Raw genomic sequence first — 23,682 nt, forward strand, 5'->3', positions numbered from 1 at the left:
TGTTCCTTCTTCTCATGACGATTCTCCCCAGCTGAGAACTATGGGATTGGTGATAAAGAACTCTTGGCAATAAAGCTTGCATTCGAGGAATGGTGGCCTTGGCTCGAAGGCGCTCAACATCAAATAACCGTTTTCATGGATCACAAAAATCAAGAGTACCTCCGCCACGCATAACATCTTAACCACAGACAAGTCAGATGGTCCTTGTTTTTTAGTCGTTTCGACTTTGTGCTCAAGTATCGCCCCGGAGACAGAAATACCAGAGCTGATGCCTTGTCACGCTCCTTTCTCTCGGAGGATGTGCCTGAAGAACCTCAGCACATAATTGATCCAAAGAAAGTCATCTTGGCAACTACTCATTCTGTGCCCGCTGGTAAAACCATCATACCAAAACACCTCAGGAAGAAAGTGCTCTTTTGGGCACACGATTCCAAGCTGGATGGCCATCCTGGTCAACGCCGAGCTCTGCTCAAGATCTAGAAGTTATATTGGTTATCTATAATCAAGCAGGATATCTATTCCTATGTGGCATCCTGTACCAACTGTGCCAAGAACAAACCTGCTTCTGGCCTTCCGTGGGGTTTGATGCAACCACTGCCAGTTCCGGAACAGCCCTGGTCACACATCGCTACTGATTTTGTAGTCGATTTACCCCCTTCCGGAGGAATGAATACCATCTAGGTAACAGTTGATCGCTTCAGCAAGATGGCCCACTTTGTCGCGCTGCCTGGCTTACCTTCAGCCTTGGAGCTTGCGAAGCTCATTTCACACATATTTCGCCTTCACGGCCTACCTAGTCACATAGCCTCTGATCGAGGATCTCAATTCTTGTGCAAGTTATTCGACATCTCTCTAGACTACACTTCAGCCTATCATCCGCAATTGAATGGCCAAACAGAACAGATGAATAGAACCTTAAAGCAGTTCATTCTTGCCTATATCAGTTCCCATCTGAATAACTGGGCCGAACTGTTACCATGGGCTGTATTCGCCATCAACTCTCATCCAGCAACATCAACTGGATCAACACCTTTTGAAGTGGTATATGGACGTTCTCCAACACCGCCACTTCCACTGAAGCTCTCAGTGACGTCTCCAGCAGGTCTAGCTACTGCTGATGAAATCCATAACCTGTGGACTCAGACAAAAGACATGCTAAACAAAGTGAGTGACCGCGCTAAGAAGTACTATGACGCTCACCATTCTCAAAGCGCCAGTCTTCAAACCTGGAGATAAAGTCTGGTTATCTACCAAACACCTCAGACTGAAGCTACCCTCCACTCGGTTCGCTCCTCGCTACGTTGGACCATTTCCAATCCTCCAACGTCTGAAGCTGCCACCTGGACTCTGAAGCTACCACCTGGACTCAATATCCACAATACTTTTCACGTTTCACTCTTAAAACCACTCATTCTCAGTGAATTCTCTTCCAAGACTCAGGAACCACCTGTTATCACCGCAGAAGATGACCTAGAATTCAAGGTTGAAGAGATTCTTGATGTCCAAAGACGAGGCAAAACACTTGAATACCTTCTTTCCTGGAAAGGTTTCGGCCCCGAAGAAAACTCTTGGGAGCCTCAGGCTAACATCCTTGATAAATGCTGGTACCCGAAGAGGAGACCGCCCTTTGAAGTGGGGTACTCTTATGACTGTCGCTGCCCAACGTCTTCACTCCACCCTCCTTACCTCTTTGGCGACTCCTCCCGCGGTTGATGGATGTTCGGCTGCTGCGGCGTCTGCCTGCCATCCTCTCTGGCGTCCCCGGACTGGGTTGGGCGCTGCCTCCCGCCATGCTCTCTACCTTCAAGTACCTTCAGTGGCGCGAACCTCAGGGGCGTCTCCCTGTGATGATGTCATGCATCCCGGATACAAATAGCCTACGCGATTGCTAGCCGTTGAGTTAGCAAAGGTTTCCATACAGATGGGATTCGCTCTCCGTACCTAGCTACTATGCCTCCATTCTGGACTTACCCTATCGAGGTACCCGCTCCTCGGGAGCCTCTCCCTCTATTTCATTTTAGGTCGCTGTCTGGAACCGGTACTCGCTCGTTGAGGGCCCACATTCCTGGATTCGCTACCTGCACTACCCTTCTGCCTGAAAGACACCGCTGCCTTTATCATCAGTGAGTTGCCATCTACCCTCTCAGAACTGTTCCCTGGAACCAGGTACTCGCTCCTCGAGGCCCTGCCTTACTCCAGCTCCTGTGCTCCATACTGTGGCACCGCTGCGTGAGTACTGTATCAACGAGGCTCTATTCCTGAACCCTGCATATAGTTGTATTCACGTTCTCAGTTTCTTCCACTACATCACAGCCATAGCGGGACTGCTGTTCCAGCTTGAGGGACTTCTAGCTCTGCCGGGCTACATTCCAGCTCACTACTGCCACCTCTGGTGACTCACCAATTCAGTCTAATAAAAGAACTATCTTGTGTGTGTGTGTCCTGAGCTAGCATGACCTGTGGTCCCTCACGAGACCTTCCCCTGTGGGTGTGGTCATCTGCCAGAGGTCCAAGGGTCCACCCAAAACCCTACCAACAATAACAGCGATACAGAGGCATTATGACATATTCCGTTTTATTTACCATTCCCTTTCTAATAATTCCCAACATTCTGTTTGCTTTTATGACTGCCACAGCACACTGAGCTGACGATTGCAATGTGTTATCCACTATGACACCTAGATCTCTTTTTTTGGTGGTAGCTCCTAATAAGGAACCTAATATTCTGGAACTATAACATGGGCTATTTTTCCCTTTATGCATTACCTTGAACTCTGATTTGCATGGTTTCTGGGTGGAGATATGGGATATTTGAGAAATTCTATATTCTCCACCATACCATTTGCAAAATTCAGCTTTAACTTTAAATGTACCCACTTGTGTGTGTATGTGCTGACTTACGCACACCATTGAATATTATCCCCTTAATATCCTTACAGATTACTCTTAAAAAATTACTACAACTTCCTGGCCTTGGTTTTTGCAGTGGAGGAGATTAACAAGAACTCAGAGCTTCTCCCCAACCTCACACTGGGGTTCTACATTGTCGATTCTTACAACTTTCTGGCTTATATGCTTATAGCTGCCGTGAAAATATTTTCAGGAAGGAGGTTCTGGGTCCTTAACTATAGCTGCCGAACATCTGGCACCCTGGCTGCAATAATTGAAGGCATTCCTGCTGAGGAATCAAGTCAACTGTCCAATGTGCTGAGGACGTACCACTTCCCACAGGTCAGGGGATGTTCTTCTCAATTTAACTTTACAACCTGCTGCATAATCCTCCCCTCCTGAACGTCATCCTCCATGGAAATGAATCCAACTTGCTGTGCACAATCACTGAAACGTGACACAGTGCATGGAATAAAAGAAGGGTAGTAAGTCCAGATGTGCACAGAAAGGCAATGATAAAATGTGACCCTGAAAGAGTCAGTAAAACCCTGGCACTGTGGCACACCTAAGTTTTCTAAACCTTGCTGAGGGCTCCCATGTTACTGATGTGTGGTGGAGTAAGCAGAAGGTGGGCAGGGTAACAGCCACAAGGCAAGATTTCTCAAGGAGAGGTAGAGATCTTGGTCCAGGGGGAGGATGCACAAGTCTCACGTTTGTCAGAGCATACATTAACCATTAGTAATTTTTATAAATCAAAATAAAACGTACTGATAGAAATACAGTTTTACAATCACAATCAGATACATGGGATGCACTGTAACTGAAAATGTGGTCAGGTACTTAAATGGTATAAGAGGCCAATTACAAATACATTTTAATAATGAACTAATAAAGTAAAAATATATTAATATTCCATCACAGTTATCAGATTCAGTTTAGTTAAAGAAGAATTTGACTGATGTAAGTAGGGCAAAATGTGAAGAGCACTGTCTTTTCCTGTGGTGAAAATATGTGCGAGAATATATCCCTAATAAACTGAATAACTTATTCTCCTGTAATTAGCACCTTCTGCTCTCCAAGATTACACTGGATCTCAGAATATGACTCCCTTTACTTATCTTTTTGCTGGGTGGAACAGCAACAATTACAATGAACATCTCACCCAGGATTAACTTTATTTTTAGGATTAATTCCCATGAAAAACCTGAAGATTTTTCTAAAGAACTAAATAAAAGCATCACGAGGTTTATATGGAGAGGGGACAGGCCTAGGGCGGCAGGGAGTACTTTGTCACATATCACAGCACAATGATGATTTGCATTCCCGCACTTTAAAATGAGGTCCTGGCAGTCTTCTGCATGGAGTAAATGGAAAATAAAGAGAAACATTGGACAGATCTGGAAAGGGATCTTCCTCCTAATTTATTTTTATTTATTTAAACATTTTTATATACCGGCATTAGTTGTGGACATCATGCCGGTTTACATCAAAACTGGTAAAGTATGGAAGTTACATTTTAACAGGGAATTAGAAACTGGGAGGAGGGTAAATAATTAAATAGGATAGACGAGAAATAACAGTAACATTAACATTAACATGGTTCCTCGGTGTGAACGAGGAGAGAGGATAACAACATATGGTTCCTCAGTATGAGGAAGATGGAACAGACGCAATGTGGTCTATTTTTTTTTTATTGGAGGAGGTGTGAGTTTTTATTCTGGGTAGGCATGTTTGAACAACCATGTTTTCAATTTCTTTTTGAAGTTGTTCATACATGGTTCAAGGCGTAGGTCAGGCGGCAGTGTGTTCCAGTGAGTGGGACCTGCTATGGAAAGAGCACGGTCACGTGTAGAGGTGAGATGGGCTGCTTTAAGGGAGGGCACAACTAGGGTGCCTTTATTGGTCGTTCTAGTCAGTCGATTGGACTGGGTGGTTGTGAAGGGTAGGTCTAGCCAGTTGGAGTTGTGGGTGTAAATTGCTTTATGCATTATGGTGAGTGTTTTGTAGATAATACGAGAGGCTATGGGGAGCCAATGTAGGTCTCTGAGTATAGGGGTGATGTGGTCGTATTTACGAGAGTTTACAATGAGTCTCTCTGTGGCATGTTGTAACATTTGTAAAGGTTTGATGGAAGAGTAAGGGAGTCCTAGAAGAAGAGCATTACAGTAGTCTAATTTGGATGATATGGTGGCCTGTATGACTGTACGAAAGTCTTGGGTGTGAAGAAGGGGTCTGAGTTTTTTAAGTACGTTGAGTTTGAAAAAACAGGCTTTGAGAATGGAGTTTATGTAGTTCTTCATGCTTAGTTGGTGGTCAAGGAGAACTCCAAGGTCTCTCATGGCTGGTTGTGTTGAGAGGAGGTGGAGTTTGGAGGTACCAGATGGCGGAGGTGCAGGGGCAGCGTGAGGTGAGATGAGTAGAAGTTCAGTTTTGTTCATGTTGAGGGCGAGGTGTAGGTTTGTGAGCAGGGAGTTGATGGCGGTAAGGCATTTCTCCCAATGTTCTAGTGCGTCAGAGATGGAGTTCTGGATGGGGATGATGATCTGAACATCATCAGCGTAGAGGTAGAACTTGAGATGGAGATCAGAGAGGAGTTGGCAGAGGGGGGTGATGTAAATATTGAAAAGGGTGGATGAGAGAGATGAGCCTTGGGGGACTCCCTGTTGGAGGGGTTGTGGTGTGGATGTGGAGTTCCCGATTTTGACTGAGAACTTTCTGTTTGAGAGGAAGGATTTAAACCAGGAAAGGGCTAGGTCTAAGATGCCAATGAGTTCCAGGCGAGTTATTAGATGGTGGTGGCTGATAGTGTCGAAGGCTGATGAAATGTCGAGGAGGGCAAGGAGGTAGCTATGGCCTTGACCCATGCCTCTGAGGAGGTGGTCGGAAAGGGAGAGCAGAAGGGATTCAGTGTTGAAGTGTTTCCTAAAACCAAATTGTGCTGGGTGGAGGATCTGGTGGTCTTCTAGATAGTTCATGAGTTGGAAGTTATCCACTCTTTCCAAAAGCTTGGCAATGAAGGGGAGGTTGGATATTGGGCGGAAGTTAGCAGGGTCTTTGGGGTCGAGCGAAGGTTTCTTAAGGAGGGGTTTGACCACTGCGTGTTTGAGTGCATCTGGAACAGATCCGTGTGCAATCGAGCAGTTGATAATATCTGCTACGGCTTTAGCTATTGTATTGGGTATGGTTAGAAGTGCTTTGGAGGGTATAAGGTCTTCAGGGTGGTAAGAGGGTTTGAGTTTTTTGAAAATGGTTTGGATTTCTATGGTGGAGGTGAAGTCAAGGGTGGGCATTGAGGGTTGAGTTTCTATGGTGGAGGTGAAGTTAAGAGTAGGCATTAAGGGTTGGGAGGGGGAAGGGGGTTGGGGGGTTGGGAGGGGGAAGAGGGAAGAGGGAATGGTCAGGGTAGGTGTGAGACTGTTTGAAGAAGGGGGGAATCTCTTTAGGAGCGTTGCAATCTTACATTTTGTCCATGGAGTCCCAGCCATTTAGGAAAATTATTGACCCTAGAACGTCTCCTAATTGTAGTTGGGTTACAGACCTGGAAACTGATGGCTACAGATCGCGGGCTCATTTCCTCCCTTCTCTCTCTGCTTCCCGTTTCCTATGCACAGATTAAACAGAGAGCTTAACTCGGTCTTTACTGACAGAGGAGGCAGCTTCAGCAACTTCCAATTTTATGTACCAGCTGAACAAATAAAGAAAGCCTTACTGCCCCTAAACTGGAGATGACAGAAACAGAAATGCTGCTGGAGAAGCGGGAATTGTGTCCTCAACTCCCGATGTCCTCACTTGGGAGTCTGTAAAGAAAGTTAAACCTCTTCCCTAAACATCTCTTGCTGTTTAGCTTCCAAATAGGCGATACAGAACGGCCGAGCACACCGTTTAGCCCCCGTTTGGCCATGTGTTTTAGACGTGCTATTATTAACTTGAAAGCACCAAAAATACAAAAAAATCTGCCTTCCAGTCGGCGGGTTTGAAAATGGCCACAGGCAAAATTGAGCATCGGTTGTCCGACACACGGACAGCCGCCACTTCCGCTAATAAGGAGGTGCTAGGGCGCGGGTCCTAATTTGAATACAAAATCGCGCGTTTTATTGCATCGGCCTGAAAGTCAGAGAAAATTCATCATGTTTGAATATCTGCAGCTAAAAGGAACAGAGGATGGGGAGGAGCAGTCATTTGAAAAGAAAATGAAAAATGCTGTCTAATTGTTTTGCATTCTTTTATTTTATTGGCGATGAAATGGAAGAGCACAATCAACATCGAATGTGTTTCATTTTGTTTATTTTGTGTTGTTGCCATTGTAGTAACCTATAAATGATAAGAAGCTGCCATACTGGGTCAGACCGAGGGTCCATCAAGCCCAGCATCCTGCTTCCAACAGAGGCCAAACCAGGCCACAAGAACCTGGCAATTACCCAAACACTAAGAAGATCCCATGCTCAGACAGATCCGAATGGTCCATCCAGTCTGCCCAGCTGCTTAGGGAAGTAACTGCTATTCCATGTAGGTTACCTCCATGCAGAAATATTACACTTAAAGTTAAAGCAAGAACAAAAGAACCATCCCCTGCTTAACAAGTATGCTGAAGCTGACAGAATGATTTTTTCAAAAGGTCCTAGGGTTAAATCATGAATGTGCCTTTATAAAGGTGAATGTTAAAAGCCTGACGTGCACCGAAATTAGGGGGAGCGCGACGATATCGGGCACATGCACATTGAGTGGATTTTAAAAGCTGTCCGGATACGCACATAAATGCCGCTGTGCACACATCTCGGAAATTCTCAGAAATGGTTGGGGTGTGGGCATGATCTGGGTGGGACGTGAGTGGTGCATGGATGATTTGGGACTTTAACCAGAAATTTGGATATAAATATTTGCACAATCCGGTGCACACCAAGGCCCCCCTGCCCCGTAACCTTACTTCTGCTATGGATGACGTGTAAAAAAAAAAACAATGAGGCATTTCGGATGGGTTTAAAGTAGGGATGTGAATCGTTTTTGAACGATTAAAATTATCGTCAGACAATTTTAAAATCGTCCTAAATCGTTAGAGTGCACGATACAATACAAATGCCCCCGATTTATCGTCAGGGGCATTTGTATTGTATCGTTAAATAGGGCACGGGAATTATTTGGGGGAGGGCGGGAAAACCGGCACACCAAAACAACCCCTAAACCCATCCCAACCCTTTAAAACCAATTCCTTACCCTCCCCCACCCTCCCGAATCCCCCCAAAATGTTAAATTACCCGATGGCCCGATAAAAAAAGAAAACCCACCCGACCCTTTAAATCGACCCCCCTTAGCCTCCCCCACCCTCCCGACCCTTTTTTTTAGGGAGGCCCGCGCCGCTAAAAAAAAACAACCTACCCGACCCCCCCCAAAATCTTTTAAAATTACCTGGTGGTCCAGGGGGGCCTCGGGGAGAGATTTCCCGTTCCCAGGCATCAGCTGTTCTAAAAAAAAATGGCGCCGATGCCCCTTTGCCCTTACCATGTGACAGGGTATCCGTGCCATTGGCCGGCCCCTGCCACATGGTAGGAGCACTGGATAGCCGGTGCCATAGGGGCTGATGAGTAAAGATGGCCGGCGCCATCTTTAAAGATGGCGCCGGCCATCCAGTGCTCCTACCATGTGACAGGGGCCGGCCAATGGCACGGATACCCTGTCACATGGTAAGGGCAAAGGGGGATTGGCGCCATTTTTTTTAGAACAGCTGATGCCTGGGAACGGGAAATCTCTCCCCGAGGCCCCCCTGGATCTCTCCTCTCCCCGAGGCCCCCCTGGACCACCAGGTAATTTTAAAAGGTTTTGGGTGGGTCGGGAGGGTGGGGTTGATTTAAAGGGTTGGGTGGGTTGTTTTTTTTTTTAGCGGCACGGGCCTCCCTAAAAAAATAATTAGCGATGTGAATTGGAATCGGAAACGATTCCAATTCACATATCTTAACGATCAGATTTCCCCCCCCCCAGCCAAATCTGATCGTTAAGACGATCTGGCACACGATTCAGATCTCTAGTTTAAAGGGTCTGGGGTAACTGGGGAGTGTGTAGACTATCAAACCAGGGGGAATTGGAGGACTTATCTCTTAACTGAGTGAACTAGGAACTAACTGGTAAAAGTGGGAAATGCGTCACTGCGCGTCCCATTTAAAATTTCCCCACAAGTGGTAGAAGGAGCTTTTGTCTGCACAGGCACACACCCACTTAAAATTGGGTGAACTTGAGCGCACAGCCAGGCTGTTTTATAATATGCGTGTATGTATGCAAGTATGTTATAAAATAGCCGCGACCCTGGGTGCGGGCCAATGAACGCTCACACATGTGCGCCTATGCACCGGTTTAAACGTTGCCGTCATAATAGAAAGACGAGGGGGCACTCCATGAAGTTAGCATGGGGCACATTTAAAACTAATTGGAGAAAGTTCTTTTTCACTCAACGCACAATTAAACTCTGGAATTTGTTGCCAGGGGATGTGGTTAGCGCAGTTAGTGTAGCTGGGTTTAAAAAAGGATTGGATAAGTTCTTGGAGGAGAAGTCCATTACCTGCTATTAAGTTCACTTAGAGAATAGCCGCTGCCATTAGCAATGGTTACATGGAATAGACTTAGTTTTTGGGTACTTGCCAGGTTCCTATGACCTGGATTGGCCACTGTTGGAAACAGGATGCTGGGCTTGATGGACCCCTGATCCAGTATGGCATGTTCTTATGTTCTTATGTTAAGGAGAAGCAGTGCGGGCTTGTCCCGCGCTGCGGAATATAACAAGGAGCAAGCAGGGAGCTGATAAGGAGCGGTGGGGGAGGGGGAGGTAACCCATGGCAACGGCAGCAGTTTGAATTGCTGCCTCGCTATTGGTTACTACGATCCTTGGTGCCTTTTCTCAGGTGCCTCAGTTAGCTTTGAGCAGCGAGGCAAAGGGCAGTGCTTGCTTTTTGCGCCGTTACCAGGTTAACGCGGGCAAAAAGCAGGGATTTGCGGGGTTTTTACCTTTGGTAGGCAGGGAGAACATCATGAAGAGGAGCAGGGATAGGGGAACTCGGGGGCCGGCGGAGGAGGCGATAGGCGGCACTTGTGCGGAGTCTGAAGCGCCTGCGGGCCACAGGGTCCCTGATTTGCCGGGTAGGTCTTTCATGGAGGGCTCCGAAGGTTTTATTAGACTTGCACCTCGTGCTTTCTGGCCGGCTCTGCCCCCGGTCCTTGACCCGCCTCCCTCCTGTTTTTCCTTCCCAGCGGCCGCCAGTCCGGGGGGACCCTTCGACTCGGGTGAGAGCGGCCCGGAGTCGGAGGAGGTGGCCGATAGTACGTCGCAGGGAGGAAGGGCCTTCCCCATTCATGGCTTTCCTATGGCGCAGCCTGTGGAGGAATTATCCTTCAATGCATCCCTTGGCGATTTCCCGGATGAAGGTTCCCCCAGGTTAGGGGCAGAGTGGGGGAGGGGTGTTTCTTCGGCGGTTACGTTCCCGGAGGTGTTTCCTGCTTTTATCCCTCCGGAGGGTTCGGCTGCGGTTGGCCTACCTCCGGTTATGCAGCTCAATGTGGGTGAGGGGAGGAGTAGAGGCAAGATGAGGGGAAAGAAGGGAAAGGAAAGGGTTATGTGAGGCAATGGTGGAGGAGCGCCGCTGGCCAAGGAGGGCAGCAGGAAGAGGAGGGGGCGCGGTGCCTCACTCATTAGTCCTGTTCCTGCAGCAGGTTTACAGAGGAGCGGCAGTAGTTTATGGGGGGATAGAAGGAGCAGGGATCTGAGAGGCAGAACGGTTCAAGGTAGCTCCAGGGGACAGGGATCTTTCAGCAGGGGACGTAGGGGTTATGGGGTAGGCAGCAGCAAAGGGAGGGTAAAGGAGATGGATGTTCATGGCTGCAGGTCACAGGCGGAGTTCATTGCGGATATTTTGGGGCATTTTGTAGAGGCCAGGTTGGGTAGGGGAGGTGCAGAATGTGATAGGGAGCTTCAGGGGAGCAGGGAATGGTTTGGAGGGAGAGTGCGGGAAGTCGTATTTGAGCGGGGTGGAAAGGTTTTTCAGAGAAACCCTGAGCACTCTAGAGGTGATTCGTGGCAGAGGGGATGGCAAAGCGATGCCTTTATCGACAATAGGGGCAAAGATATAGGGGTGGGGATGAGGAACACGGGGTATAGGGGGGGAGGGGACAGGAATGTTTTCTCTTTTCCAGGTTCGGCGGAGGAGGTATTCCCAGGTACTTCGCGGCAGGAGGCGTGGAGAGAGAAAGCGGTTCCTGTAAGACCTGAGGGGCCCGGAGTCAGCAGACGGGAGAGTGAGGGGCAGACTGCGGAGGTGTCGGAGAGCAGTGCAGCAGGAGCAGGGACAGATAATCAAGGCAGAGAAGAGTCTGTAAAGGACAGGCCCATGAAAAGGAAACATAGAAGCCCCAGTATGAGTTCCTCAACTAGTTCATCATCCTCATCCAGCTCCAGCGAGCTGGGACCGATTAGGAGATCAGTGTTGGATGAAGGACCCAGGCAGGACATGGGGCACCCTGCGTTAGCTTCTTTAATGGAGCTGTGGGAAGAGGTCCCCAAGCGATTAGTGAGGAGAATTCGTAAATGGAAATACGTAGACATTTTCAAATTATTAGAAGGGAGACGGGGAGGATAGCAAGAAGGCAAAGAAGAAGGGAAAAAGAAAGGGGATGGGCCCAAAAATTTCTAAAAATATGATTAATTGGATGAGGGGATTTTTGCGGTCGGCCAGTGTGGTGGGGCATTTTGATCCCTCCCAGTATGGCGCATTGTTGTCCTACACAGACAACATATTAGGAGCTTTCAAAGATTATTCGGGTTGGGCTTCGCTCAAATACGATGAGAAATTCAGGGACAAGATGGCAGGCAATAGGTTTATGTCCTGGGGCTCTCAGGATATACACCTATGGTTAACTCAGATGACTCAGAAGACAGAGAAAGAAGGGAATCAGGTAGGACTAGGAGGTCTGGGAAGCGGTCCCGCCTCGGGTGGAGGAGGAGGTAGTGGGAAGGGGAGTTCCTTTCGAGGGCAAGGGAGTAGCAAAATGTTGGAGGTTGGGGGCACAGGTTCAGGCAGGGGATCAGCCGTCTGCTGGCGTTATAATAAACTCACATGCCTTTTTCCAAAGTGCAAATTTAGGCATGCGTGCTCGACATGCGGAGGAGTTCACCCTGCAACAAAATGCCCTCCAGGGCTGGGTATGGGGGCAGCCAAAGGAGGAAAGCCTTGAGCAGTTGCGCACTAAAGCGAATTCGCCAGTGGTTCTATCAGTGTTACTTAAATGGTTGCAGTGTTATCCTGATGTTGATAAAGCAAACTTTTTGAGTGTTGGTTTTAGTACAGGTTTTCGTATTCCATATGAGGGTCCGGGTTGCGGTGGGAGGTTGGGCAATGCTAGGTCAGTAGCTAAAAAAGCGAAGGTGGCTCGAGATAAGATTCAATCAGAACTTAGGCTCGGAAGAGTGGCTGGTCCTTTTGAGTCAAAACCTTTCGAGCATATGCATGTGTCTCCCCTGGCGGTTTATACCAAAGAAAGCCCCGGGAAAGTTCAGATTGATTTTGAATTTATCATATCCTCCGGATGAGTCGGTCAACGATTTTATTCCAAGAGTTGCATGTTCGGTTAGATATGCATCTTTTGATGAGGCTTTAGCGTTGGTAAAGAGGGCTGGTAAGGGGGCCCGGCTGGCCAAGGCTGACATTGAAGCTGCATTTCGATTGTTGCCGATTCATCCTGAGAGCTTTGCATTACTGGGTTTCGTATTTGAAAAAGAATATTACGTAGATCATTGTTTGCCCATAGGTTGTGCAATTTCTTGCGCCTTTTTTGAAGCATTCGGCACTTTTTTACAGTGGGTGATAATGAGGGTTACTGGACACAGAGAGATGTTGCATTATTTGGATGATTTTTTGTTTGTGGGTCCCAAGCACTCCAATGTGTGTCATGTCCAGCTGAGTGGTTTTTTGGAAATATGTAGGCAGTTAGGCGTACCTATAGCGGCAGACAAAACAGAAGGGCCAGCTTGTAGAATCACTTTTTTAGGTATTGAGTTAGATTCAGAAGCAATGATATCGCGTCTGCCAATGGATAAAATAGATAAACTTTGCGAGTTGGTGAGATTGGTTCGAGGAGCAAAAAAGGTTACGTTAAAGCAGATGCAGTCATTGATCGGGTCACTCAATTTTGCTTTAGGATGATCCCCATGGGTAGAGCATTTATTCGGAGGCTGTCAGCTTTGACGAGAGGTGTTCGAGCTGGGCATCATTTTATCAGAGTAAAGCGCTGTGTGAAGGAGGAATTGGGGGTGTGGGAGGTTTTTCTGGATTCATTTAACGTTGTGCGTATTATACCAGATGGGGAAGCGTCTAACGTGGATTTAGAGCTGTACTCGGATACAGCGGGAGCAGTTGGTTTCGGGGTCTATTTTCAAGGGAAGTGGTGTGCTGAGCGGTGGCCAGAGGAATGGGAGAGGAAGGGGATTACGAAGAATATTGCATTTCTAGAATTGTTTCCAATATTGGTGGCAGTGGTGATTTGGGGGACTAGCTTGCAAAATAGGAGAGTTGTCTTTTGGTGCGACAATTTAGGGGTAGTCCAAGTTATTAATAGACAGTCGGCAAGTTGTTTATACGTCTCCAGTTTAATGCGGGAACTGGCATTGCAATGTTTACAAATGAATGTGACTTTAACTGCTAAACATGTGCCAGGTTGTAAGAATTTGATTGCAGATGCTCTTTCTCGTTTCAAGTGGGATGTCTTTTGGGAGCTGGCTCCGCAGGCGAGCTTAACGGGAGAGGCATTCCTGGAGCATCTATTGCAGCTGGGATTGCGGAGACGTGGCACTTAATTCAGAAATCCATGGCACCGGCCACGTGGAAAGCATACGCAGCGGGCAGGGGAGTAGTGTTGCGTTATTTGATGCAGTTAGGTTGGAGAGGAGGACCAGTCAACAAATATGTTATGGTGCAGTTCATATTGTGGGCTAAGGGGAACGGTTATTCCTTGGCATCTGTGCGCGCTCAGTTAGCGGGGTTCTCCTTTTTTCAGAAATTGGGAGGGTGAGGTAATCCGATAGGGAGTTTTCTAGTTAAACGGGTGTTAGGGGGCTGGGGGAAGGATGGGGGAAGGGTTGCCGACAAAAGACGACCCATTAAGTATGCAGAATTATTAGTGATAGTGGAGCAATTTAGGAAGGTGTGTGGGTCCCAGTATGAAGTCCTGCTCTTTCGGAAAGCATTTGTTCTGGCCTTTTTCGAGGCTTTTAGAGTGAGCATGCTGGCAGCCCGCTCTTCAGTGAGTACTGATGCGGGATTGCAGGCACATAGAGTATGGGTTTATGAACGAAGGGTCTCCTTGTGTCTTCACAAGTCTAAAATGGATCAGAAGGGTAATGGGCAATGGATAGAGTTAGTCCCGGTGAGGGACGCAGCGGTATGCCTAGTACGAACCATGCAAGAGTTCATGCGAGTGAGACCAAACAGGAGGGGTTTGTTTTTGGTCCATGTGAATGGGTCGCTGTTGACCATATTTCAATTTTCTTCTGTTTTAAAATTAGTGGTAAGGAGCTTGGGGTGGGAGAGTGAATGCTTTACCTCGCATTCCTTTAGGATTGGAGCGGCAATGACAGCCATGGAGTTAGGGTTTACCAGCGAGCAGATTCAATCGATAGGGCGTTAGAGGTCAAAAGCAATCAGATATTACGTGCGGAATTGAAAGGGGGGATGGTGGAGAGGAAGGATAGGGGAGTAATGTCATCTTTTCTTTTGCAGAAGCGGAAGGGGTGGTCAGAGTCTTGGAATGTGCTTGGGTTGTGGGCCATTCCTTCGTTCGATGGGCATATCATAGAGCTGAGAAGCGTCCTTATGGAACCAATTTGGAGTTGGACATCAAGAAATGGAGAGTCCAATGGTTTTTCAAAGGGGGTATGAAACGGGGCGAGCTCAAAGCCTTTCTGTACAAGCTTGTTAGGATGCACGGTTATCCAAGGGTGTTAATCATTCATTTAAGGGGTAACGACATAGGGGATTGGTCATGCCGGGAGCTGCTGGCAATCATGAGGAAAGACTTGGCATGCATTATGAATGCCATGCCTCGGACTAAGGTGGGCTGGTCTGACATTATTGTGCGGATCAGAGATCATAATACACCTTTGTGGAAGAGAGGAGTGAAGAAAGTAAATAGGCAAATTGTCAAATGGATGAAGGGGCAAGGCAGTTTTTGTGTACGTCATGATTGGTCTTGGGAGATTTTAGAAGGTTTGTTTAGGAGTGATGGAGTTCACTTATCCCATGAGGGCATAGATCTATTTAACATAACATTACAGGAAGGTTTTGAACAACAAATTAGGAGAATGTGAGTGGCCGCAGTGGGGGAACAAAGTTATAAGTTTTGTATGTGATTATAAAGGACATTGTTTGGGGGGGGGGGGATCTTGTGTAGTTTGGGGCTGCTACACAGGATGGCCGATGAGCAAGGGGGAGGCCAAAGCTCTGGCCACAAACCTACCCTCGCTGGAGCCGTGGGGGGGGGGGGGTAAGTGGGAGAGGGGTGAAGACGTGGCTTACCATTGGGACGAGGTGGTAAGTGAAGTACAAAGAAGAAAGGGGGTGGCGGAAGGAGTTTGGTGTGTGGGTGGGAGGGGGGGGGGGTTGACTTATTGTATTAAATGGTTAAGGGCTCGGGTTAAGTTGTTTAATAAACTGCAGCCCAATGTTTAAGCCAAACTGGAGTTTGTGTTTTGTTCAAGGGGTGGGGGGAGAAGTCCATTACCTGCTATTAAGTTCACTTAGAGAATAGCCACTGCCATTAGCAACGGTAACATGGAATAGACTTAGTTTTTGGGTACTTGCCAGGTTCTTATGGCCTGGATTTGCCACTGTTGGAAACAGGCTGCTGGGCTTGATGGACCCTTGGTCTGACCCAGTATGGCATTTTCTTATGTTCTTATGTTCTTAAGGGGTTGCCCCTCTCCTCCAGTTACCTCTGCACATTTCTCTTGGAGGGCCTGCCGATGCAATACAACCAGTTCGCCAATGTGTTCTCCAAGAAGGCCGCAGACACCTTACCCCCACATCAAGACTTCGATTGTGCTAATAATCTGGTTCCAGGAGCCACCCCGCCTCACAGGAGGGTCTACCTGCTGTCCATTCTGGAGACTCGTGCCATGTCCAAGTATATTCAGGATAACCTTCAGAAAGGGTTTATCTGATGGTTGATGTCCCCAGCCAGGGCCGTCTTCTTCTTTGTCGGCAAGAAAGACGGGACCCTGCGCCTTTGCATCAACTTTCATGGTCTAAATGCTATTAAAATCAAAGAACCAGTACCCATTGCCGTTGATAGCCGAGCTCTTTGACCGTCTGCAAGGAGTGAAGGGTCTTCTCGAAATTGGACCTTCGAGGGGCCTACAACATGATCCGCATACAAGAGGGCAACGAATGGAAGACTGAGAGGAGAGGATCACCTTGCTGGTGGCTGAAAGGAATCAGTAAGTTTTTTGCTTGGGACATTGTCTTTTTTAAAAGTATAGGGGCAAAGTTAACTATTTGGGAATATTATTTAGTGTGTTTGTCCTTTTAATATTATTATTATTATTATTTATAGGTTTTTATATACCGATAGCCGTTTGCACATCGTATCGGTTTACAGATAACTAAAACTTTTTGACAGTAAGGCAGCGAATAAACAAGTTTTTGTCAGTAAGGCAGCGAATAAACAAGTTAGACTATTTTTAAATAGTCATCAGTAAGGCAGCTAGTAAGCAGTAGTTAGTGTGTTTATTTTTAAAAGTCTGTAAGGCAGCTAGTAAGCAGAACTGAGTGTTTGTATTAAAAAAAAAAAGTAGCCTGGAGGAAAGGAGGAGCAGGGGTGATATGATTCAGACTTTCAGATACTTGAAAAACTTTAATGATCCAAAGACTACGACAAACCTTTTCCATCAGAAAAAAATCAGCAGAACCAGAGGTCACGAGCTGAGGCTCCAGGGAGGAAGACTAAGAACCAATGTCAGGAAGTATTTCTTCACGGAAAGGGTGGTGGATGCCTGGAATGCCCTTCCGGAGAAAGTGGTGAAGTCTAAAACTGTGAAGGACTTCAAAGGGGCGTGGGATAAACACTGTGGGTCCATCAAGTCTAGAGGACGTGAATAAAAAGGAGGCAGCAAAACACTGCACGGAGCGGCAGTAGCCACAGAGGCATTCACGGAGCGGGATGCCAGTGGTTGGTGTTCCACCTTCACGGAGCGGAAGGATGGAGGGCTGCCATCTCCAAAAAAAAAACAGGGGTGGGTAAGAGTATGGGGCAGGGGTGTGGCCTGCTTGTTGCAGCGGTTGCTACCCCTAATTGAGCTGGATGTTCACTTGGATGCAGTTCCGGCGCTGCTCTCTACATTGGTGGTGGGGTGGAGGGGAATTAGGGCTGGAGGGTACTGGAAGCCAATAGTAACAGGTGGGTGAAAGAAAAAGATTAAAAAAAAAAAAAAGATAAAAGTGCGTAGCTTGCTGGGCAGACTGGATGGGCCGTTCGGTCTTCTTCTGCCGTCATTTCATTTCTATATAGAAGCAAGAAATAAGCTAGGAGCAGTGTATACCTAAGTAAAAGGTTGAAAAGTTCAGTTCAGTTAATCACCTTGGAAAGGTGTTGAGGTAGTGTGATTTGGATTGAATAGTTACCAATATTTGTTAATCAAGAGAGCAGTGAGTCACTCTGGCTGACTAACTGAAGTTAGACTGGATTTCCCAACCCTAGCTCATCCATCCCTAGTTCATCCTTTAATTTATAGGCAGGTGCCACTTTCACAAAAAAAAAAACCAACAACAAAAACTTTATTGAGAGTTTGATCAGTTCCTTGTAGGCCACTACCAGACATATAGTGAATTCACTCATACATTTAAAGGACGTTAATTAGATACATTTCTACTCCCATAGCAACCTAAAACTTAACTGGGAACTGAACAAAATTGAGATGAAGGCAGCAGCCCAGCAGCAAGAGGGGGGCTTCCCAGTCTTTTGCATCGAGTGTCACATGTATGATTTTTTTACCCGCTGGTGAGAAGTTGTACATGTGCATGTAATGCAAAGAGCTTCTAGCTCTCAGAGAATGAGTCCGATCTCTGGAAGCTAGAGTGGCAGACCTGGAGGAGCTGAGGCAGACAGAGAGGTATATAGATGAGACCTTCAGGGACATAGTAGCCAAGTCCCAACTTCAGACTGGCAGCCCTGGTGCTGCCTCGGAGGAAGAAGGTCTCATGATTGGAGAACATCAACCTGGTGCAGCAGGAAAGTATCCTGTAGCAAGGACCTGCTCTGCAGGTGATGCATTGTCCTTTCGTACCGAGGAGGATATCTCCCCAAGGCCTACTGCCCAGGAGGGAAGGGTTAGGTCAGCTGTCATAGTTGGTGATTCGATTATTAGGAATGTATATAGCTGGGTGGCTGGTGGGCATAAGGATCGCCTGGTAACATGCCTACCTGGTGCGAAGGTGGAGGACCTCACACATCACCTAGATAGGATTTTAGACAGTGCTGGGGAGGAGCCAACTGTCATGGTACATGTGGGCACCAATGACATAGGAAAATGTGGGAGGGAGGTTCTGGAAGCCAAATTTAGGCTGTTAGCTAGAAAGCTTAAATCCAGAACCTCCAGGGTAGCATTCTCTGAAATGATCCCTGTTCCACACGCAGGTCACCAGAGGCAGGCAGAGCTCTGGAGTCTCAATGCGTGGATGAGATGAGGTGCAAGGAAGAGGGATTCAGTTTTGTTAGGAACTGGGGAACCTTTTGGGGAAGGGGGAGTCTCTTCCGAAGGGATGGGCTCCACCTTAACCAGGGTGGAACCAGACTGCTGGCGCTAACCTTTAAAAAGGAGATAGAGCAACTTTTAAACTAGAACAAAGGGGAAAACCGACAGTCGCTCAGCAGCGCATGGTTCACAGAGAGGTATCTTCAAAGGATACTAATAATGCATTAGAATTAGGGCATTCCGACAGTGAGGTTCCAATAATAAGAAAAGTAGTCCAAGCGCCTATAACTAAAAACTCACCTGAGCTAAAAAATTCTAACTTATCCCTATCAATTAAAAAGCAGAATGAAAATACAAACAAAAAACAAACTTTGAAATGTTTGTATGCTAATGCCAGAAGTCTAAGAACTAAGATAGAAGAATTAGAATGTATAACAGTGAATGATGACTTTTAATTGGCATTTCAAAGACATGGTGGAAGGAGGACAACCAATGGGACAGTGCTGTACCGGGGTACAAATTATATCACAATGACAGAGAGGAGCACCCAGGAGGCGGTGTGGCGCTTTATGTCCGGGATGGAATAGAGTCCAACAGGATAAACATCTTGCACGAGACTAAATGCACAATTGAATCTTTATGGGTAGAAATCCCTTGTGTGTCGGGGAAGACTATAGTGATAGGAGTATACTACCATCCACCTGGTCAAGATGGTGAGACTGACAGTGAAATGCTAAGAGAAAGTAGGGAAGCTAACCAAATTGGTAGTGCGGTAATAATGGGAGACTTCAATTACCAGAAATATACAGAAGCAATCTTGCACGTAAACAAATCCGCAAAGTCACTGGTGCAAGTAGAAGAATAAGGTTCCATTCAATAGTATAAGAATCTTTATTAAACCAAAGTTTATAAATCATTCATTTAACACGGCAACTCCATACGGGTAGCAGCAAGAAGAGGGGGACTTTTACTCTTCTTGCTGCTACCCGTATGGAGTTGCCGTGTTAAATGAATGATTTATAAACTTTGGTTTAATAAAGATTCTTATACTATTGAATGGAACCTTATTCTTCTACTTGCACCAGTGACTTTGCAGACTTCAATTACCCCAATATTGACTGGGTAAATCTATCATCGGGACATGCAAGAGAGATAACGTTCCTGGATGGAATAAATGATAGCTTTATGGAGCAATTGGTTCAGGAACCAACGAGAGAGGGAGCAATTTTAGATGTAATTCTCAGTGGAGCACAGGATTTGGTGAGAGAAGTAACGGTGGTGGGGCCGCTTGGCAATAGTGATCATAATATGATCAAATTTGAATTAATGACTGGAAGGGGAACAGTAAGCAAATCTACGGCTCTCATGCTAAACTTTCAAAAAGGAAACTTTGAGAAAATGAGAAAAATTGTTAGAAAAAAACTGAAAGGAGCAGCTACAAAAGTAAAAAGCGTGCAAGAGGCATGGTCATTGTTAAAAAAATACCATCCTAGAAGCACAGTCCAGATGTATTCCACACATTAAGAAAGGTGAAAAGAAGGCAAAATGATTACCGGCATGGTTAAAAGGGGAGGTGAAAGAAGCTATTTTAGCCAAAAGATCTTCATTCAAAAATTGGAAGAAGGATCCAACAGAAGAAAATAGGATAATGCATAAACGTTGGCAAATTAAATGTAAGACATTGATAAGACAGGCTAAGAGAGAATTTGAAAAGAAGTTGGCCATAGAGGCAAAAACTCACAGTAAAAACTTTTTAAAATATATCCGAAGCAGAAAGCCTGTGAGGGAGTCAGTTGGACCGATAGATGATCGAGGAGTTAAAGGGGCACTTAGAGACGATAAGGCCATCGCGGAAAGATTAAATGATTTTTTTGCTTCAGTTTTACTGAAGAGGATGTTGGGGAGGTACCAGTACTGGAGAAGGTTTTCATGGGTAATGATTCAGATGGACTGAACCAAATCAAAGTGAACCTAGAAGATGTGGTAGACCTGATTGACAAACTGAAGAGTAGTAAATCACCTGGACCGGATGGTATACACCCCAGAGTTCTGAAGGAACTAGAAAATGAAATTTCAGACCTAATATTAAAAATGTGTAACCTATCATTAAAATCATCCATTATACCTGAAGACTGGAGGATAGCAAATGTAACCCCAATATTTAAAAAGGGCTCCAGGGGTGATCCGGGAAACTACAAACCGGTTAGTCTGACTTCAGTGCCAGGAAAAATAGTGGAAAATGTTCTAAACATCAAAATCACAGAACATATAGAAAGTCATGGTTTACTGGAACAAAGTCAGCAAGGCTTTACCCAGGGCAAGTCTTGCCTCACAAATCTGCTTCACTTTTTTGAAGGAGTTAATAAACATGTGGATAAAGGTGAACCGGTAGATGTAGTGTACTTGGATTTTCAGAAGGCGTTTGACAAAGTTCCTCATGAGAGGCTTCTAGGAAAAGTAAAAAGTCATGGGATAGGTGGCGATGTCCTTTCGTGGATTACAAACTGGCTAAAAGACAGGAAACAGAGAGTAGGATTAAATGGACAATTTTCTCAGTGGAAGGGAGTGGGCAGTGGTGTGCCTCAGGGATCTGTATTGGGACCCTTATTTTTCAATATATTTATAAATGATCTGGAAAGAAATACGACGAGTGAGATAATCAAATTTGCAGATGATACAAAATTATTCAGAGTAGTTAAATCACAAGCAGATTGTGATAAATTGCAGGAAGACCTTGTGAGACTGGAAAATTGGGCATCAAAATGGCAGATGAAATTTAATGTGGATAAGTGCAAGGTGATGCATATAGGGAAACAAACCCATGCTATAATTACACAATGTTAGGTCCCATATTAGGTGCTACAACCCAAGAAAGAGATCTAGACGTCATAGTGGATAACACATTGAAATAATCGGTTTAGTGTGGTGCGGCAGTCAAAAAAGCAAACAGAATGTTGGGAATTATTAGAAAGGGAATGGTGAATAAAACGGAAAATGTCATAATGCCTCTGTATCGCTCCATGGTGAGACCGCACCTTGAATACTGTGTACAATTCTGGTACAGAAGGTACAGAGAAGGGCTACCGAATGATAAGGGGCATGGAACAGCTCCCCTATGAGGAAAGACTAAAGAGGTTAGGACTTTTCAGCTTTGAGAAGAGACGGCTGAGGGGGGATATGATAGAGGTGTTTAAAATCATGAGAGGTCTAGAACGGGTAGATGTGAATCGGTTAGTTACTCTTTCGGATAATAGAAAGACTAGGGGGCATTCCATGAAATTAGCGTGCGGCACATTTAAAACTAATTGGAGAAAGTTCTTTTTCACTCAACGCACAGTTAAACTCTGGAATTTGTTGCCAGAGGATGTGGTTAGTGCAGTTAGTATAGCTGTGTTTAAAAAAGGATTGGATAAGTTCTTGGAGGAGAAGTTCATTACCTGCTATTAATTGAGTTGACTTAGAAAAAAGCCACTGCTATTACTAGCAACAGTAGCATGGAATAGTTTTTGGGTACTTCTTATGGCCTGGATTGGCCACTGTTGGAAACAGGATGCTGGGCTTGATGGACCCTTGGTCTGACCCAGTATGGCATGTTCTTATGTTCTTACACCCGGGATGGCCATTATGAGTACCTCGTCATGCCGTTTGAACTTACCAATGCTCCCGCCGTCTGCCAACACCTAATAAATTAAATATTCTAAGATCTGCTCTATGAATGCATAGTGTTTTACTTAAATGATATCCTGATATTTTCCCGTGACCTACAACGCATCGACAGCATGTTGTCCAAGTTCTGCAATGTCTGAGAGAGAATCAACTTTATGCCAAATTAGAGAAGTGTATTTTTGAAAAAGAGTCCTTACCCTTCCTGGGGTACATCGTCTCGAATCAGAGCTTCCAGATGGATCCCACCAAGCTGAGATGTATCCAAGAATGGCCCCAACCCAGTAGATTGCGAGCTCTCCAGCATTTCCTCAGTTTCGCTAACTACTTTCGTAGTTTTATTCGGAACTTCTCCAAACTGACTGCTGCTTCTGAGGCTGAAGACGCCTTCCAGGCTCTCAAGAGGTCCTTCCTGCAGAGGCCTTGCCTCCGGCACCCAGACTCCAGACGTCCATTTACAGTGGAGGTGGACGCCTCCGCTGAGGGAGTAGGAGCTGTCCTCAGCCAGAACGATGTCTCGGATACCTCTCATCCCTGCTCCTTCTTCTCGAAGAAGTTCACTCTGGCAGAGCGCAATTATTCCATCGGTGACAAGGAGCTCCTAGCCATTAAGCTCGCAATCGAGGAATGGCAACAATGACTGGACGGGGCACAACACCGTATTTCGGTCTATACAGACCATAAGAACTTGGTGTATCTCCAACAAGGCCAGCGTCTGAACCCATGCCAAGCCCGTTGGGCACTCTTCTTCACACATTTTAACTTTGAACTCCGCTACCGACCAGCTAGTAAAAACATTAAAGCAGACGCCTTATCCCGTTCATTCTCTGCTGATGACACGGAAGAACCTATCCAGCACCTCAATGACCTGGTTTGTATCGTCCTCTCCACCACGCTAACAGTCCCGCCTGGTAAAACTATGATCCCAAAGAGGCGTCATAACAACTCCTAGCCTGGGCACATGACTCCCAGCTAGCCGGACTTCCAGGACGAGCGCGGACCCAAACCCTTCTCCAGTAATATTACTGGTGGCCCAAGATGCGCAAGGATATTCGGACATATGTCGACTCATGCCCAGTCTGTGCTCAGCACAAGGTCCCAATAGGAAAATCTTGGGGGCTATTACAACCTCTTCTGATCCCCATGAAGCCATGGACACACATATTCACGGATTTCAGTGTGGACCTCCCTCCCTCTGCGGACAACACAGTGATATGGGTAGTAGTGGACCAGTTTTCAAAAATAGCCCACTTTATGCCCCTTCCCACCCTCCCTTCTGCTCCCCATCTGGCCCAACTGTTCAAGCTTCATAGCTTCCACCTCCACGGAATACCACAGCCATTGCATCCGATCGCAGTCCTCAATTCAGAGCCAGATACTGGCACAACCTCTGCAAAACTTTCCACATTTCC

General features: G+C 46.2%; 1 pseudogene; it reads left to right on the forward strand.

Annotated features, from left to right (window-relative positions):
• LOC115080273 overlaps positions 1-22,910 on the forward strand; it is a 110,539-nt pseudogene extending 87,629 nt beyond the window's left edge.
• Positions 22,911-23,682: the final 772 nt, after the last annotated feature.

The sequence above is a fragment of the Rhinatrema bivittatum genome, chromosome 19 (assembly GCF_901001135.1).
Source record: "Rhinatrema bivittatum chromosome 19, aRhiBiv1.1, whole genome shotgun sequence".
NCBI lineage: Eukaryota > Metazoa > Chordata > Amphibia > Gymnophiona > Rhinatrematidae > Rhinatrema > Rhinatrema bivittatum.